Here is a 15,812-nt window from a genome sequence, read left to right on the forward strand (position 1 = left end):
GGCAGGTTAGGGACGCAGAAGAACCTGATGGCGATGATATCTGGATTGAACTCTATGTAACAAGTGACTCCGTCAGAATAATCATGTCACAGGACATATTAGACTAGGAGGATGTAAAGACCAAGCAAAAGAAATGTCCTATTTTATCAGTTGTTAGAAAATGGATTTCTGGTGAACCGGCAGAAACAGAGATTCATATATTAAAGCCTGAATTAATCACATGGATGAGAGAATTAGAAAATTTACAGAGAAGAACAGAAATAATTTACAAAGTAGATACCGACGAATTCCAAAGATCAAAATGGAGGTAAGCGGTTCCATTAAGCCTTCGGAAAAAATGTTTGTTGGAACTCCATGATAAATTTGGTCACCAGGGAATAGATAGAACAGAGAGAGTTTTAACTGAGAGGGTTTATTGGCCAAATGCTAAGGGTTTAGTTATGGAATATATTCAGAATTGCTTAGTGTGTTTGACCACAAAGGAGGAGATGCCGGGTGTGAAAACTACTCCACTTCACATTGAAACCAGCAGACCATTTGAACTTATCGCAATGGACTTCTGTTCTGTTGACAAATCTTCAACGGATAAAGAGCACATTCTTGTTTTCACGGATATGTTTAGCATATCTTTATGGACGTTCCCTACTAAAGACCAAAAAGCAACTACAGTAGCCCGAATTTTGGTCAACGAGGTATTTTATAAATTAAGCATTCCGGAAAGACTGCTTTCTGACCAAAGTAGAAATTTTGAAAGCAGCTTCGTTCAGTCAAATTGTCAAATCTTTGATATCTCAAAATCATCCGCAGGGAAATGGCCAGACAGAACGGGCAAACAGAACAATATACAGTTTATTGCAAACATTGGATGAAGAGAAAAAGCAATAATGGCCTTTATATCTGCAGTCACCAATCTCAATTTATAACTCAACCCCCATTCAGTAACATTTGTTGGGACCCTGATTTAGATATCACAGGGACACAAAGAGGTAAGGAATGGATTAATAAGCAATTGATGATACAGAGAGAAGTAAGGGAAATTGCAGGGCAAAACACTCGTTAAATCTGGACATCGAAAGCAAAGGGCAGGGTGCAACAGTCTGGGGATAATGAATTAAAGGTAGGGCAAAAGGTTTTGATACGAGAAAACCAAGTAATTGGGAGATAGTTGCAGGATAGGTTTAAGAGTGAAGAATGGGTCCTTGAAAAAATATTAGAGGACAAATGTGGCCTATTTAGAATACGACTAATTGGGTATGAATCTAAAGTAATACACAGCCAATATAAGACTAATAAAGTCTTGTAGAGTAAATAATAATAGTGATATATCAAATCCAACCGCTAGAATTGCCAATGAAGATAAGGTCGAATTGCCTGATATGGAAGAGGTCTTCAGGAAATTTGGTATTGATACCGATAAAATAAAAGGAAATAGAGAAGAAAGCGAAAGTTTACCTTCACTTAGTATTAGCAATGACAAAGAAAACAAAGATAACATAAATGACAGTTTTGATAAACGTCTTAGAAGATCGGAAAGATTGAAAGAGAAAAAGTAAAAAGCAAATGAAAACAAAGTGTAAAGATTTTTTTGGGCTCAAGCCATGTCGTCCTGATGGAAGTTCCTATAGGGTAGCTTCCTTGGGATATTACAACTACGGCGATATTCCCAGAGAATTTACCTTAAGGTACCCAGAATTCTAACTCCTGGAGCGAATATCCCTAATGAAAGGGATATCGCGACATATCAGAGGACGTATTCTTGACACGCCACATGGCATTCTGCACCCCAAACAGAGATTACGTATCGAGGGGTCAATTGGCAAGAAACGAAAACGGGAAAGAAAAAGGGGGAGCCGCTCCCAAGTCTCCCTATTCTCCAGTTTCGTAAGCGTGCCTGGCGCCAATCCTGGCGCCATCTGTATTCCTTTTTGCGTAGCTTAACAACTCGGTGTTTTTTCCTGTGTTTCTCGCAAATCTTGGATTTATTCAGCTTTTCATGGCTCCTCCAACTTCGTCGGCCTCTGATAAGTTGAGTACCATGGCTTTTATGTATAAATGTAGGCTCTTGGTAAATTTTTAAGTGATTAATAGGATTAATCTTTGTTACAAGAGCCGTAGCCTACCGGAGGCGTCAGGGACGCTGTCGCTCGCTAGATATGAGTTTTAGTTAGCCAGAGCGACATTCCCGGTTGTTTTGCTTTAATAAATTTTAACTATTTAGCATTACATAGGATTTCCTTTCGTGCTTTAGTATTATTTTGGCGAAGTATTCGCCAACCCTGGCCTACGTTAGGCCATGTAGCCTAGTCGTTTGGTCCTAGTACTTCATGCATGATTTTGGTTTTTCCGAGTGTATTAAAATTTTATTGAAGCTTTAGGCTGTTTTTTATACATTTAAGATTATGTTGAATATTTCCAAGATAGTATACGAATGAGTTTCGGTGATTTAGGTAATCAATTCTCTTGGTGCCTAGGCTAAGTTGCTTATGGAGCCTTAGTATACTTTCTCATGCTCCCCGGCTGCTTTCTTTTTTTCGGAGAAGGTATGCAATCCCTTTCCCTCTGTTTAAGCCTTGGGCTTATCCCTAAGTGGTTTATCTGAATTAACTTTCGATAAAACTATACTGGGGTGTTACTGTACCTTCCTGTTCCAGTAAGTCTGGTTTCAGAGTGGGACAGAACAACAGAGTTTTTAGTCTGAGTCTGTGTTCGTCTGGCTTGGGGTAGAGTCTCCCTCGCTGGCCTGACACAGACATAGGAGGCTTAGCCTCCTTAGGTCACTACCGAAGGTTTCTGTACGAGATGATTCCTTCTTTTGCGATCTAGCAGACTAGTCCTTGTTGCTGTTCTCGGTGGGAGGATAAGATTCTTTCCCTGGGAGTAGCAACACCTTCCTTGCTTTGGTTCTTTGGGAGCTGGCAAGTATTGCTGGCCTCCCTCCTTGGATCTCCCTCAGGCTAAGATGAGTTTCCTTGGCTGCGGGTGATCCTTCACTAAAGCAAGTTTGGTAGGACCCTCTTTTGTCCCTTCCCCCTCTTTCTCCGTAATGGCCAAGCCATTACAGTACTGTACGTCATTCTACATCTGGACCTAGGATAGGTTAGGATGTGGAATTGACTCAGTCCTTTGCCGGCAAGGGTCTTCTGCTTTAGTGCTGCCCGGACCTCCCTTGGTCCCTCATCCATGCCTGCCTGTGAGTCAGACGGCATTGGTCAGGAAGCCTGAATTAGATTCTCCCCTTCCTTATATGCACTCTTTCGGATTGCCGGGCTTGGAGGTTGTTTACGCTCTTATCCCGGCATCCATTCTGTTTTCTTCTAGTGCTGTACCCGACCCGGCTGCCGGCCTATGAGGCCGGAAGCCGGGCAGTCGTAGTCCTCTGGTTCTTTTGCTGCTGGCTGGCATCGGTTGTGTACCTTTGCCGGCCGGCTAATGTCAGCCCTTGTCTGCCGGTCGCCAAGAGTGTGGCCGGCAGCCGGGTGCTACCTTGTGTAGCCGACATTGGCTGTTCACACCGATAGAGTCGGAATGGTCCTTAGACGCAGGATCATTCTCCTTCATTCTGAACAAGTCCCAGAACTGCAGATAGACCTCTTTGCGACGAAAGACAACAAGAAGTTGCCCCTGTACGTGTCCCCGTACGAGGACCCCTTAGCGGAAGCAGTGGACGCGATGTCCCTCGACTGGAACAGATGGTCCAGGATTTATCTGTTCCCTCCTCACAATCTTCTGTTGAGGTTCCTCAACAACTGAGATCCTTCAAGGGGGTAGCGGCAATAGTGACCCACAAGTGGTCGAACTGCGTGTGGTTCCCCCTGGCATTGGAACTACGACTGAAGTTTCTACCGCTACCAGATCCAGTTCTGACCCAGCGAGTCCAGAAGTCTTCTGTCTGCGCTTCATTACAGAAAACCCAGATCCTGCAGCTCATGATTTTCTCTCCCTAGCGGTGAGAAAGCGTTTCGGGATTTCGGAAGCCAGCATAAACTTCCTAGAGGAAAATAAGTGCAAATCTATTAGAAGGCAATAAAGTTCTGAAAGCCTACGCTAGGCTCAGACCTTCAGCACCTCCGAAGCCCATTTCATGGTCTTTAGACAAGGTTCTTCATTTCGCTTCTCTGTGGAGCAATGAGGAGGGTGCGGTAATGGATTTGACCCAAAAAGTTATTTTCCTATTTCCACTCGCGTCCGGGGCCAGGGTTAGTGAGATTGTAGCCCTCTCAAGAGAGGAAAGTCGTGTTCAGTTCCCGGATGGGGGAGAACTGAACCTGTTTCCGGATCCTTTGTTTCTCACCAAGAATGAGTTACCCACCAACAGGTGGGGTCCCTGGAGAATCTGCCCTCTGAAAGGAGATGCATCTCTATGTCCAGTAGAATGCCTAAAGCTCTATCTTCATAGAACTTCAGCCTTCTAGGGTGGTCAACTATTCAGGGGAGAAACATCAGGCTCAAATTTATCACTGAATCAACTCAGGGCGAGAATCGCATATTTTATTCGCAGAGCGGATCCTGACAGTACACCCGCAGGTCACGATCCGAGGAAAGTTGCTTCATCCTTAAATTTCCTTAATTGTATGGATTTTGAACATCTCCATTCATACACTGGCTGGAAGTCATCCAGAGTGTTCTTTCGCCACTATGCAAAGCAAGTGGAGCAACTAAAGAGTTCTGTGGTAGCAGTGGGTTGCGTCGTTAACCCTGCTGTTTAACTCTGCGAGGAACAGTGGTTTTAATTGGGACAATTAATTCCAGGGTGAGTGTGTAGTTACATTCTGTGCTACAAACTAAGTGAGGGCACTGAGGTGCCCACGTTGACTGTTCCACTTCCAAAGGTGAACCTAGCATAAGTGCAGACATGTGTGCCGAGCGTTTCTAATGCTAATGTAACTGATTAGTAATGCAGACTTTTCTGACCTTCATACCTCGGTATGTTAAAAGTGGCACTAATGTTTTTCTTTCAGATAAACAAGTTTCTGTTTTATACTTATGCAGTTACTATATATATATATATATATATATATATATATATATATATATATATATATATATATATATATATATACAAAATTGTTGTTAACCTGTCTGTTTATTGTCTATCAATAAACTTGTTTTTGAGAACCTTGCGTCTTCTTCACCTTTGTCAATTTATTGATATAATTGAGCATTCATTCAATGTATATTTATCTGGGATAATTCTAATAGATTGTTCCTGTATGCAAGCTATGGTGCATTGGTTTATGCTTTCCCTGATCGGGAGGACTCCGTCCCAGAAGGGGACGGTGGCGGTTTTACAAGTTTCCTCCTATGCGGATATAAACTTTTGTCCAATACAAGTATTGTGCGGAGAACTGGTCGATATTTCATATTGACGCAGTGGTTCTTTACAAACTATGCTTTACTTAATATAGGGTGAGACCACTATATTAACTTGCCTGGTATTCATATATAGGTATATGTACTCTTCGAGACTTTTCCAGAGTCTAGTAGGACTCTTCCCTGTAGGGGGCAGGAAGCTCTAACATGGTTTATGATTAGTTGAAAAGATGTATAACGGTAACATCTTAGGTCTCTAGGTTTAGTCGACCGGGAAAAATTACCTCCGGGGAGTACGGCACGTTCTGAGATTCCACAGATACAGTAATGCTCTGGTATACTTCCATCAGGACAACATGGCTTGAGCCCAAAAAACGGATTTTAAGCGAAGCGAAAAATCTATTTTTGGGTGTGATGGCCATGTCGTCCTGATGGACCAGCCCTTCCCTTTCTATGAAAGGGCTGTAGGACCCCTCCCTACATACAGTATCTGTAGCACCTCGTGTACGCTACAAGGAATACAGATGGCGCCAGGATTGGCGCCAGGCACGCTTACGAAACTGGAGAATAGGGAGCCTTGGGAGCGGCTCCCCCTTTTTCTTTCCCGTTTTCGTTTCTTGCCAATTGACCCCTCGATACGTAATCTCTGTTTTGGGGTGCAGATTGCCATGTGGCGTGTCAAGAATACGTCCTCTGATATGTCGCGATATCCCTTTCATTAGGGATATTCGCTCCAGGAGTTAGAATTCTGGGTACCTTAAGGTAAATTCTCTGGGAATATCGCCGTAGTTGTAATATACCCTAGGAAGCTACCGTATAGGAACTTCCATCAGGACGACACGGCCCTCTCACCCAAAAATAGATTTTTCGCTTCGCTCAAAATCCGTTATATATATTTTTTTCTTTTCATGGAAACTTCGAAAAAAGAAGGGGGTTAATGTATAGCACTTAACAATTAGTTTGGTTATGATAGTTAAACTTGGCACGTTACTTTTATGAAGAGGTTGCTGAATATACCTTTAATAAATGTCACTACGCTTGGTTGCTTCTTTTAAAAGCAATTTTCCAGGACAACCAGACTACCACTAGGAGCATCTCCAATCAACACTTCCATAGTTATAGTATTCAAGCGAAGAGGACCACACAGCAAGCAGGAGGAACTAATTCAAATAGTCTACACGAAAAGGAATACTTCATTAATAACTTTCTCACTGACAGAAGGTTATCCTTATTTAAAAAGAACTCTTATATTTCTTGTGTTGTGCTATTCCTGGTACGTGATAAACTAGTCTGATATTAAAGAATCATTATGACTAATAGTACAAAGTGAAGTTTACGTATAAATGTGAATATTCTATTTTCAATGTTCATAAGTTTTATTTAGTTCTAATTAAGATTATATATTATTCATAGTGTTGTGTGGTATTAATTGTATTGATGCTCAACGTTGGTGTTCCCTTCAATTATCAGTCTTCTTGCAACACACACACACACACACACATATATATATATATATATATATATATATATATATATATATATATATATATATATATATATATATATATATATATATATATATATATATATATATGTATGTGTGTGAGTGTGTGTGTGTGTGCGTGTATCTTAAATTGTTTCCATGGCTAATGTCTAAGATAGGGTCGCATGAAGATATCAGTGATATTCAATGTCTTTTTACTAGAATGTGTAGGAATGTATGTAAACAGTGGTTTACGAGTGAGATAATTTAGTGAAATTCAATAACAGTCGAAATATAGACTATCAAACTCACGCTACTCTTGCCTTCCTCCCAGAATTTTTCTAAGTCTGTTGTTGACTGTGTCTTGTTTTTAGCACAAATGAGCCCTCTAACTTCTATAATCTGCAGACAAACTAGTCTAGTACGACGTCTTACACGTTTGGCCCCGAAAATCACTGTGGCCTTAAGGGGGGGGGGGGGGGGGGGGGTGTCACGGGGGGGGGGGGGTCGGAGGTAGGAGTACAGGGCCCTAGGTTAGGTTAGGTGGTTGTATTAGGTTCGTTAGAGCCGCGAAAATCACTTCTCCTCCTCCCCCCACCCAAGAAACCCGCTTCCCACTGGGTCCCCATAATCGTAGTAGTAGGTTTATGCTTACAGTTTGTGTGTATAGTTTCTTTTTTTATTCATTTCCTCATGTTTCTGTGCGATGTGCAACACCACTCTGGTCGTTTTTTTTTTTTTTTTTTTTTTTTTTTTTTCTTTCCTTTGCCGTTTTTCGTCGTTAATACTTGAAAAACGGGTGCGGCCTTCTCCTGGACATTTACCGTTTCCGTTAACAAAGGTGGCTCATGCAAAAAATCAACAAACGAGTTACCCTTACATCCATCCCTTACATTTTGAATCATGGACTAAACTCCTTTGCCGTGTAACATCTACAACATTGGTAGCATCGTACGCGCAAGTGCACGTCACACACACACACACACATTCACAAAAACACCTACAGTGTGTGTACTTATACGAAAGCTATCGGTAATATGTTATTACTTCTTTTGAGTTATGCAGAAGTGTTGCAGCCTTTTTCTCCCATTATATGATGATGGATTATCAAATATTAAATCCCGGAGCATTCAGCCGTTTGTTTGCAACGTTTAATATAAAATTGCTTTTTTATGAAATAAATTAATTGATGTAATATCTCACTCGTTCAATAGTTTGTGTTCTTTTTCCGAGTTTTCGGTCAAACTTAATTATGTTTCTCAAAATTTTATTCTTTCAATAGTGTTATTTTTTTAATGTCAATAACCTATAATTATTTTCTTGTGGATATAATAAATGGATTATTTTAATATTCAATCAATTTATAACTAACCCAATGGACGAAGGCAGAAGGTAACCAGGAGTGGAAAACTGGCCAAGTCAGTTTTTCGAAAAAAAAAGAACAAAAACACTATCTACAACAGCAGCAATAAAAAAAACAAGAGGACATAAAGGGAATAATATTTGACAGTTTCTCTTTCACAATTTCACAATAATTTTTATTCGAATGAATTAGAGAAATAAGAAAAAGGCGATGGGCGTGAAAATTTAGGGAATAGTTTCCAGAAAAATACCAATTACTTAAATGAATATGATTTTATAATAAAATAAAAAATACATTTTGATTTTTTTTAAGCATGCCTTTTTGGTTGATTACATGAAAATTATATTTATGTAAGATTTCGTCCCGAAACGCCGGAATGGATAAAGAATTTGTTCGTCTTATTGCCCAGTATTAAATTTTAATGGAAAATTATAACTTCATGGACATGGATTAACGAATTTTAAATTCATTTTATTTTTAATGCTTAGTGAATTTTGATTACAGTAATACAAGCAAATTGCATTATCAATATTCATAATTTATTTCTTTTGGATATATCATGTAAGTGAGAAAGATAATTAGCTTTATTTAAAAAATGTACATTGCAGATTTAATGAAATACCTATGACCATTAAAATTTAAATCTCAAAATACATATGGCTAAATATTTACTACCAAATTTCATATAATGAAATATTATAAATGTCAATCATTAAAATTTGAAATACTATAAATCTAATTATATTTTGCATCATCTATGGATTTAGCTGATGGAATTTACTGAAAAATAATTGCTCTTATTTGAGATTTTGAGAAATGGCTGGGATAAATTGGAATCTCTGGAAATACAGAAAATAATCACGATCTGGAAGTAAAGTGAGTTCTTAAGTTGATGATTAGGATTAAGTTTCCATTCCTTATAGCAGAAGGCAATGCTTATGGTTGATTAGTAGAAGCCCCGTGTAAAGAAATGGTCATCATATGAAGGTAATTTCCTCACACCGTAACTCTTCTTAATATCACTAAGGAAAGAATTCCCCCCCCCCCCCTCACAAAAAAAAATCATGATATCTTTCGCCAATTTATGTGTGTGTGTGTGTGTGTTGGTGAAGAGACTAGTATGAAATATCTCAAGAATATAAGAAACATTTTTTTTCCCTCATATTATAAAGATAAAAAATTCACTAGACTATTTTTCCCTATTTGGGCCCTTTTGCATAAATACCCAAACTTTTTCAACTAAGGTTATAGTTTAGCGATATTTCTTTTTTTTTTTCTTTTGTGAGATGGGCTTACGGCTGCAGTCCAGTAAACTCAGACTTCCAACCCTACTTTTGGTCAAGATTCCAGGCTGTATGTTATGAGTATTTAACTAAAAAAAACCTCATTACGCACGCCTTATTTTTATATGGAGAAAGGTGGGAATTATATCCGAGAGAGAGAGAGAGAGAGAGAGAAAGAGAGAGAGAGAGAGAGTGAGAGAGAGAGAGAGAGAGAGAGAGAGAGAGAGAGAGAGAGAGATTGTTAAACGCGTCACACCTACGTCATGGAGATCCATTGTCCGAATGCCTACTCGGCTCTTGCCAACTTATGCTTGAAAGCCAACTTGCCAACTTATGCTTGAAAGCCAAGAGTAAGCTCATTAATGAAACACACTTGGCATCGCAGTGTAGTGTCATAAATTAGCGGACTGTGTCAATGAAGCTGTGCCAGAATATCACACTGATCCCGTTGTTTGTATAGAAGATATTTGCAAAAAACAGTATAACACGGGGTCTGAAATGCATAGTAGATCTTCTAGAAGTCTATTCCAAGTATTTGCTATTTTGTATGTAAAGAAATTACCACATTGAGTGGTGTTGTGTCTTTTCCATTCCAGTTTGTATCTATTACCTCTGGACTGATTTGTGCAAAGCGTGAATAGAAGGTTGTAATCTACATTTTTTATTCCTTTATGAGAGAGAGAGAGAGAGAGAGAGAGAGAGAGAGAGAGAGAGAGAGAGAGAGAGATGTGTATGTGACCGGTTAATAAATCAAAAAGTACAAAACATTGGCGAATACAGTAAGCTACCTACATCAATAAGTTCATGTCCCTTTGAGCAGTTTGGTACTGGTCAACAAATGCTCGCCATACTTATAGTCAGAGAGAGAGAGAGAGAGAGAGAGAGAGAGAGAGAGAGAGAGAGAGATGTGTATGTGACCGGTTAATAAATCAAAAAGTACAAAACATTGGCGAATACAGTAAGCTACCTACATCAATAAGTTCATGTCCCTTTGAGCAGTTTGGTACTGGTCAACAAATGCTCGCCATACTTATAGTCATTTGAAAGCGATCAGATTAATTACCCTTTTTGCTGAAAGGTGGAAAGAGGAGCCTCATTTTTCGCCTTTTTATTTCCTTCGTTGAAAGGGTGTGAGGCTAGTCGATACCTCAGAAGGAATTAATTAATATCCCCAAATGAATCCTTCATTGCAAAGTCTCTGTCAGGCGTTACAAACGTCATCAATGTGGTTCATCTATCAAAGATCAGCAGCCATTAAAACTGGCTCTGATTTAAGCCTTTTAATAATTGGCCTAAAACCGACCATTATTTAAAGATGAAATTCATCAGTTATGTTTCCTGTGTTATATAATTGGATGAGAGATATATTTCGTTAATATCCTGTCGTTTTTACTCATTTTAGTTTTCGTCAATATTATTACAATTTTATGATGTTTATAACAGTACATTGTATTAATCAATGCAGTCTTAGTCTATTTTTAGTCGACTTTATTCCCTGCAGTTTTAGTCTATTATTATCTGTTATTTATACTTTTATCTTGTTTATGGTTCTATCTTATGCAATTATCTACTTGTAAATGCCTACTTTGGAATACACGATGTAAATATGGGAAATGAAGGATTGATTTGACTTCATTTGTTTTGATTTGTTAGTTATATAACTTCATATTTCTCAGAAGATAAACAATTTTTTGAACCAATGTCGTTCGGAGATTTCCCGAAAGTAATCCTCTGTTGTCCAGTAATCAAACCAGGAATATTGTCTGTTAAAAGGTCCTTTTTATTCTTAAGTTATACAGATATCGGCAGACAGTAACGGTCATTATCTTCATCCTATATGAAAGATTGAACTCTTGTGAGTCGCAGAGTAAGTTACAGGACTAAGAGGTATCAAACAATGGCAGCTGATGACTCAGTAGGTAGACCAATGGGCATTCCTAAAAGCTTATTCTTACCTCGCAGGTACAGTAAAATCTGTCTCTCATGCTATGGATGCAGAGTGAACTCAAAGTACAATTATGTTTAATATAGATGTATTTCATTATTGGAATTTGTTACTATTGTATCAATATAAAGATGTTTCTCATTTCATTAACATTATCCATATTTTTCCTTGAAAACAAGTTTGTTTCGTTTGGAAGTTGTGTTCGGAGTTCTGACTCGACTTCAACTTTAATTGTATCGAGAATTAATGGTTATTAAAGATATTTAGCAATAATTTAGTTATTGCATTATTACATTGTTATTCATTGTCTTTTTTCCATTCAGAAATATCCCCCCTGTTAACTAACTACCTTACGGGCAATTATGTATTTCATCATTGTATTAAACATACAAACAATGTCAAGGTTTGGGAGAAATCATGTCAATTTTATTGTTGTCTTGCAATCGCGCCCGAGAGAATTTCCCAACTTCTTGGCACCTGTTGTTGCCGTTTTTTTTTTTTTTTTTTTTTTTTTTTTTTTTTTTTTTTTTTTAGGAGTGAATACGCGATAAATTCATTATATTATCGTTGTGGGGTTGGTGCGTATGTTGTTATGGGCCTGTTCGATATAGTTATCTATTCCAGTTGATGACATAGTGTATCTTAGGATAGTTCATACCTCTAGTTGTCTTGACTTACATGTCCTAGAGGCCATTTGTTTATTGGTGTAGTAGCCTGATTTAGGCTATACGGTACTGTTGCCAAGCATCCCTTCATATTCGATGGTTTGATCTTTGGTTAGGCTGAAACTAACCCACATCCTGTGCCGAATATTAATGCATAGTTTATGCTAGTAGTCTAATAGGTTAGGCCTAGGTGCGTGTTCGATACGCTAATACCCATGCGACTATTACCGGCTCTAAATGTGGCCATGGTAGGTTAAAATCATTTTCATTTTTCTGACCCATTGTAGTTCTTATGCAAGGTTGATATAAGAATAAAGTATATATCTAGTATCAGCCAAATAGACTGATTAGCCTGGTATCAACCATTCTTTTGTAACGTAACCTACAGTGAATTATCCCTTTTATTCCATTGTAATTCATTTCTTTGATTTTCCTTCTGATGACTGTAACGGGTGGGATTTCTTGTTATTTTGACAATATGCAAAATACACCACATTTTTATACCAGTATTTATTTGCATGGTGCGTTGTGGTATTTGTTTAGTTCTTTCAGGAACGATTACTTTATTGGTGTTTCTTGAAAGATACATGTACAGTAGATATATTGATTCCTGTAATGACAAATGAATTTTGATTTGATTGACCTAATCAGCATTGTAGGGTATGTGAAAGAGACACTTGTTGATTGGCCTCACCACTTCTACCAGTTGCCTAATGGAAATTTTATCCTCCATCTTATCCGATTAAAATTAATTCTTTTTATTTCACTGTGTAGTTTGAATTATGCCACTTTCCTCCACACAAGTGTATTACTCAGAAAAAAACAGTCAATTAATCTATGAATGAAATAAAAGAAAGCCGAGACGGTAAATTAGTAATAAATCAATAAATGAAATCAATGGATACCACTGGTCACATCCACTAGATTTTCCACCATATACACTGAGCAGTGAACCCATGGGCCATCAAATATTTCGAAGGAAAACATATCTACAAATGTCAAGAAATCGACGAGAAGTTCAGAGTTCGTCGCAGGGTGCTGCTCTATTAATGTAAATAAAATGTCAAGAATATGTGACAGACGCGACCTGGCAAACACAGATACGAAAAAGGCATATCATGCAAAGATTTCGTCCTTCACATTCCCCTGATGGGAACTGACACAACAGACAAGAGATAGAGCAAAGAAGATCTGCGCGTCTCGCTTTTCCTGATATTCTGGACGGTAGTGACAGTGGCAGTAACATTTATTCCTTGCCATATGCTGTGTGTGTGAACATTTTGCAGTTGCAATTTCGTCATTGTTGCTTCATGTTCGGTTTCAGTATATTCTTAATGAGAGGGAATGAGTAGCCCAATCATTGAGAGAGAGAGAGAGAGAGGAGAGAGAGAGAGAGAGAGAGAGAGATACCTTTTATTGAGGAAAAATAAGGAAATAGGTAAACTAGTGCCACTTGTTTAGGCTACCATGGACCCGAAAAAAGAGGAATTGATTCCTCTGTAATTTAAAAAAATAAAAAAAGACGGCCAGCAACCTTGCTTGCCATATCAAGTGAGACTTAAAATACAATTAAGAATTCTTTTGTTTCTTATTGGACGATACCAAAACGGAAACATGGAAACAAGTTAAAGAGCTTTTTCAACCAACCCTTTGAAATATCAAAATAGAAATGTTTGCAAAGTCTTATGCAGTCCCATATACTGCACATACTGATATGCAAATATCGTACAACACACATTATTGATTGATTTGTGTATAAATATGTACATAAAACTAACCTATAGACACACGCACACACATGCGTATATATATATATATATATATATGTATAAATATAGATATATATTTGCACACACACGCACACACTTATATATATATATATATATATATGTGTGTTTATTAATATATATATATATATATAAATATATATATATATATATATATATACAAAATATATATATATACATATATGTGTATATACACACATATATATATATATATACTATATTTATATATATGTATATATATATATATATATATGTATATATTATATAGGTTTATATATATGTGTATATATATATATATATATATAAATATATATATATATACTAAATTTATATATATATATATATATATATAAATATATATATATATAAATTTATATATATATATATATATATATAAATTTATTTATATATATATATATATATATATATATAAATTTATATATATATATATATATATACACATATATAAATATCCATTTATATATTACGATATCTAAATCGCTACAGGTTCTTTTAATAATTAAATTAAACATTCCAACAACAACCGACTAAACATGGGAAATAAATATTAAAACAAACTCACGAAAAAACACGTTTATTCACAATCTTACAAAGAAAACTAATGATACTTCTTAGGTTACTTTAATTTGACAAATCAAACCAATCAAAACAACAACAGAAAAGGGGGACAGTCCAGTAAGGAATAGGTTTCTGCAGCTGCTGAGACGATGCTGGTACGGACACTTCATGCTTGAGACGTTGCAGAAGGGTGGCTTTAGTTTAGATGAAACTGGCACGATGACCGGATTCGAAAACGTTACAAAATGGGTGGTATCAAGAAGGGACATCAGGAGGTCTTCATCCAAGAATCGATGAATACTGTTGAAGTAAGGCTTGAGAACATTGCAGAGGGGCGGCTGAACTTCAGATGAAACTGGCACAATGACCGGATGCGAAGACGTCACAAAAGGGGTGGCATCAAGAAGGGACATCAGAGGTCTTCTTCCAAGAATTCGTTGATGCTCTTGAAGTAAGGTTTAAGAATATTGCAGAAGGGCGGCTGAAGTTCAGATGATACTGGCACAATGACCGAATGCGAAGACGTCACAAACAGGGTGTCACCGAGAAGAGACATCAGAGGTCTTCTTCCAAGAATTCGTTGATGTTGTTGAAGTAAGGTTTGAGAATATTGTAGAAGGGCGGCTGAAGTTCAGATGAAACTGGCACGATGACCAGATGCGAAGACGTCACAAAAGGGGTGGCATCAAAAGGGGACATCAGAGGTCTTCTTGATCGTGTTGAACTAAGGCAGGCTGTAGGTAGTGTTGGCTACTTCTCGTCACAAGCAGGGAGGGCTGGCTGCTTCGATTTGTCTCTTCTTCTCGGCCATAACAGGATCTTTTGGAAATAGGCTTTTGTTGTCTGAAGGGAGGGTTAGAATCTTGCTGTCATACTTCTTGTCTTCTCTGTTTCTTATCTTGCTAGGACTTGGATCTTAGCTGCTTTAGACATAGTATTGCTTCGGTAAGTTATCTGAGGAGGCACTTATTAATTATAAAAAATCCTTACCTCACTATTCGGTATAAATTAAGAAAGAGTTAGCCAAGTCCACACACTTGTTGTTGACGTCTTGATTCTTGAGGAGAGAAATCCTTTTAAACTTCAATGTCTAAATATATGAAGACGGTCTCAGAAAGCTTATGAGAGCCTTGTATGGAGACCTGAACAAGTATCTTGATTCTCTCCCTTGATATTTGGATGTATTCTAAAAAAGGAAATAATTCTGAATTTCCATCTTCATTGTATGAATCATAACAAAGAGAAAACGTTTCACCATTTTCAAGATAAAAGTATACTGTACTATTTAGAAGTTTCATTATATTTCTCTATGATGAAAGAAAAGTCTCAATTTGTTCACATTCATTGGATTTGATCTATGAGAGAGAGAGAGAGAGAGAGAGAGAGAGAGAGAGAGA

The sequence above is a fragment of the Palaemon carinicauda genome, chromosome 10, assembly GCF_036898095.1.
Source record: "Palaemon carinicauda isolate YSFRI2023 chromosome 10, ASM3689809v2, whole genome shotgun sequence".
Lineage (NCBI taxonomy): Eukaryota > Metazoa > Arthropoda > Malacostraca > Decapoda > Palaemonidae > Palaemon > Palaemon carinicauda.